At 47.9% G+C, this 4,991-nt stretch overlaps 1 pseudogene; it reads right to left on the bottom strand.

Moving 5' to 3' along the window:
- Window positions 1-361: 361 nt before the first annotated feature.
- LOC105493966 (sal-like protein 1 pseudogene) lies at window positions 362-4,190 on the bottom strand (annotated as a pseudogene).
- Between the last annotated feature and the right edge of the window lie 801 nt (window positions 4,191-4,991).

Here is a 4,991-nt window from a genome sequence, read left to right as displayed (position 1 = left end):
CAACACCAGATTCATATTAAACTGGATATAAAAAATAAGTTAATGCCAGATTACGACTGCCTAGCAGGGCAACTTGCAATTGCCATAAATATCACAGCAAGTTTACAGCACTCTAGTTAATTAGTATTTAGTCCACAATACAGAAGACCAAAGTTAATACTTTCATTCCGTTTGCAAAGCAAGGTTATATCGCTAATAAATAAGCTTTCTTAGAACTCCAAAGTTGAACAAGGTACAAAAGAATGTCTTCATAATGTTGTAATTCATAGATCTGGGGAACCAGAAGGAAGGGGTATGGGGGCAAGGAGTAGGAGGCCACCATAGGTTGTATTCTGAACAAGAATGAATGCTATGTTTCCAGTCAGAGCTGCTTTAACTTGTCCTCCATGAAGCAGGTGAAGCGCAAGTTGGTTCTCTTCTGATTGCTTGCCATTTTCTCCAGTCTGGCCAGAGAAGCAGTGGGCTCTGACTTCTGGAGCTTCTCCAGATTTCCTGTCAGCCCACTAACAGGTGAGCTGTTTCCAATGTCAAGGCTTCCAGGAATTGGAGGATGCCACCATTCTGAATGACGGAGATTCTGTTGACCTTCATCATCAACCCGTTAGAATGCGGTGCTGCATTCTGAAGCTGGAAGGATCCGCACTTCCTGATCTTACCACCAAATCCTTACGGAGCATTTCTGGGAACTTGATGGGATTGCCTCCTAGAAATGCCATGGGCCCATCCCCAGAGAGCTGCCTACCCTGTCACACAGGGGTGTTATTCCACATGTGAGTGCCCATGTGTACCTTGTGTACCTTTTGTCGTGAAAGCTCTTCCACAAATAGTGCAAGCAAAGGGTTTCTCTCCAGTGTGAGTTCTGCAGGGCACTCAACGCGGAGGAGATTTTGCCACATGTGTTGCAGTAGTGCTACTTGGGAGTTCTCCCGGGCAGAGCCAAGAGCAGAACTGGGGATGTGGCAGAGAAAGACAGAGGCCCAGAAGGGATTGACTGGTGGGGGTGTCCTTACTGTCCCGAGGAGAAATATGCACAAAGCCATTGATCTCCGTTTTGCTGAGAGATGACAACGAGTTGGCAGGAATCACCACAGAGTTCTGATTGGGGCGAAGGTTGGAACTGGGCTCAAAGAGCTGTGATGGTAGATCTTGCATCTGATGTGTCAACACATGCTGCTTCAAATGACCCTTTGTGGAAAAGCCACAATTGCAAACTGCAAATAAAAGGTCTCTCTTTTGTATGATTTCTATACTGAATGTCCAAGGCACTCTGTCAAGCAAATATTTTGCCACAAATGCTGCAAGTAGTGTTTCTAAATTTACCCTGGTCTCCGAAAGGGAAGAGGGTCCCCAAAGAATCTTCCTTGATGATTTTCTGTATGTGACTAGATGTCAGATCCAAAGCCCCGTCATTCACTGGAATGAAAGACAAACCATTGGCAAACTCGCCTGGGACCACTCTCTGTGGTTTCTCCTCTTCGCTGGGTGACTTATGGAACTCCCGGGTGCTGTTGGATGGGAACAGAGCCTGCATGGAAGACGTAGACTCTGAGATGGCTGGGCTGCCAGCACTTTGGCTCTCCATGTCATCACCCACTGAGGCTGAATCATTGATCAGGACATCATCCTGGATGGACCCATTCTCCACTGACTTCAGGCTGGTCCACAGCTGCTCCACTAGGTCAGCATTCATCATCTTCATCTGATTTTCCAAAGAAGTGATGCTCAACATTTCTAGGGGCAAAGGTGAAGAAGATAAGCTGTCTTGGAAGTTTTCTGCAGACATGGGCATATCAGGGAAGCTGCCCTCAGGACAGTCTTCCATTTTTTCACTGGAGAGTTTGTCTAGGTCATCAACATTTTTCTCATTGAAGGAGCCTGTGTCAGACTCCGTGGACTCGGAGTAACTGTTGGGGACTGGGGTGTTGGAGACCTGGCCTCCCATATGCATTCGAGTGTGCTGCTGCAGGATGACAGTGTTCATCTGTCAACTTCTGGTAGATGGGGCAGGAATGCTGGGCTCTGAGCAGGGGCACAGTACGATGGACCCTGTAGTGGGTTTTAAGATTCCTTTTTGTGATGAAAACCTGGCCACAGATCTTACACTTAAAAGGCCCCTCCCTAATGTGTGTCTGATAGTGCATTTACAAGGCACTCTGACAGCTGAGAACTGGGTGGCAGATGATGCACTCCCTGGGGTCAGTGGCCTTTTGTCAAAGTTTTCTACCAGTTGCTGAAGCTTGGATGTCTCTGATGCCTGGGCTGAGTCCAAGAGTCCCCCAAAAGGAAACTTGGCCTTGAACTGCTTGTACATGAGTGGCAACAAAGGGTTGGTGAAGGTGGTGGTGCTTCCCCAGGGGGCCCCAGTCTGCTGCTGGGGAGCTTAGGGCACTACTGCTCACTGTCAGGACTGAGTTGGTGACCACATCGCTCTCTTTGCTTTTGCTACTGGAGGATGGCAGAGTGGACCCTTCAGCTTCCTCCGGGAGCCCACCTAGGTTTCTTGTGGCCTGCTCGGCGACCCTGGAGTCACTTTTGACTAAACCTGTGGGACTGGTGGCAGAATGACTAATGGGGATGGGGGCTGGCTCTTCTGTCTTGATGAAGAGTATGAGGCTTGGGAGGGTTGGGGGCAATGGAAGGCCGACTGAAGTGGTCAGAGTAGCCAGGACTGGTTTGGTGTCTAACCGGCTGGTGACTGGCTTCTCTGGAGGGATGGACATGCCATACGGGATGCGGGTACTCATGGGGATATTGTCCAAATGCTCAGACACAGGATAAGGGTTCATCTGGGTATGAGTGTATTTCTCTTTGTGGCACTGAAAGTGGACTTTCAGATTCTTCTTGGTGGAGAACCCATTCCCACAGATGTTGTACTTGAATGGCCTCTTTCCAGTATGGGAATGCAAGTGGATCTGTAAGACACTGTCACTCTCAAAGACCTTTGTGCAGAATCTGCACTTGTGTTTGAAGAATGCTTCATTAGAAGTACTTTTCACTTCAAAGGCAGTGACATTTGGTGGCTTGCTTTTTCTTTGCAGGGCCAAGGCAGACAAGGAGTCTAAATCCTCTGTAGTTGTTCTGATGTCGGGCAAAGGGCTGGGGAAAACCGAGTTAGCGGGGACCAACTGATGTAGAAGTGGATTAGATGCAGGACTTAATAAACTGCTTATTGCAAAAGCTGGTGAGGATGATGATGAGACTGCTGGGTTACTGACATGGGAGACCGCAGCACTTGAATCCACTTTTTCCGAGGACAGGGTGGTAACTGACACCACCAATATGTTCATATTGGGAGAAAAGCCACTGTTGGATGGAATGATGGTGTTGCCAGAATTACTCTGAAGTAGCTGGATTGGGGTAACTGTTTCACACCACTAATGCTGGCAGATTGGCTGGTGAGGCTCTGTGCCATTCCAGCTGCTACTGCCAGCTGCTGAGATAAATGGGAATTTAGCATGGACAAGGGGTTGGCAGATGTTTGTAAAGTACCTTGAGAAGGACGAGAAGATGTTGGCAAGTCTGCATTCTGAGAAGCCAACGGCAATATTTGGTGACAAATCTATTCGATCAGTTGCAACTAGTGGACCTGCTGCTGCTGCAGACCTAGGAGCTGTTCCATGAGGGCTGGGACCGCCAGCTTGCCCCCGGAAGCCCCGCTGCACCTCGCTTTCTGGGAGAACTGGGACACCACCACCTTGGTGCTCTGGAGGTTCTACATGATGACGTTGCTGTTGATCATGGAGAAGTTGCCCAGTGTTGTCAGGTCCCCGAGTTGAGGCAGAGAGGTTGTGATCGCTGAGGTACCTGTGGGGGGAGCTGCTGCTGCTGCCACTTGGGGCAATACTGCTGTGGCTGCGGCTGGAAGTGCTGCTGCCACTTTTGTTAGCTAGCGGGGCCTCCACCTCCATGGACTCTTCCCTTTTGAGTCTGTTGTGTTCTTAAAGGTCGCTGCAGTCCACTTGATCTGTTTTGTTAACTGTTTCATTCATTTGTTCATCAGGATTATTGGGAGGGACTCTGGGGGAGAAGGTTTCGGGTGGGGAGGCTGGATTTTCATTTACAAATAAAACTAATTGAATAGTACAGTTCTTCTTGTGGAGCAGAAGATGTGATAATTCAAAGAACTTGGCACAGCACCAGCCACAGACGTGGGTGTCCTTGCTCTTAGTGGGGAGACTCGATTGACCCTTTTCCGTGTCTCCACAGATTCAAGTGAATCTCATGCCTTGGCCTCCCCAGTAGTTGGGACCACAGGCGCCTACCACCACGCCCTGCTAATTTTTGTATTTTTAGTAGAGAGGAGGCTGGCCAGGCTGGTCTTGAACTCCTGACCTCAAGTGATCCACCCGCCTTGGCCTCCCAAAATTCTGGGATTATAGGCATGAGCCACTGTGCCTGGCCTGCATAGTACTTTTTATTTAATCTTGTCAGCCTAATTTTTTTCTACGACTTTATTGAGTTATAATTGTTATTCAGTAGACTACACATATTTAAAGTGTAGATAATATGATGATTTTTGGCATATGCATGCACCCATGAAACCATCACAAGAATCAAGATAGTGAACATACGCATCACCTCCAAAAGTCTCCTCATGTCCCTTTGTCATCCCTCTATCCCATCCCTTCCTCCTACCTTCCTATCCCCGTGCAACCACTGACTGCTTTCTGTTTGTATGGCCTAGAATTTTATAAAAATGGAACCATACAGTATATACTCTTTTTCATCTGGCTTCATTCATGCAGTGTAATTATTTTGAGATTCATTCATGATGTTGTTGCCAAACACTAAAGGTTCGGCCTAGGTCCAGTTGCTCATCACACAGAAAGCCAATCCCTGAGACAAGTGTTGCCCAGGAAAAAAGGCTTTATTGCAGGTGATGTCAACAAAGAGATGAGAGACAAGTCGGAAATCTGTGCCTTCAACTGACTAAAGTTATGGGTTTACATAGCGGGAAAGGAAAACAGGAATCAGAGAGGGTTAAGGAAGAG

Source organism: Macaca nemestrina, chromosome X (genome assembly GCF_043159975.1).
Source record: "Macaca nemestrina isolate mMacNem1 chromosome X, mMacNem.hap1, whole genome shotgun sequence".
NCBI lineage: Eukaryota > Metazoa > Chordata > Mammalia > Primates > Cercopithecidae > Macaca > Macaca nemestrina.
The sequence above is the reverse complement of the archived record's forward strand: the minus strand, read 5'-3'. Positions and strand labels throughout refer to the sequence as shown.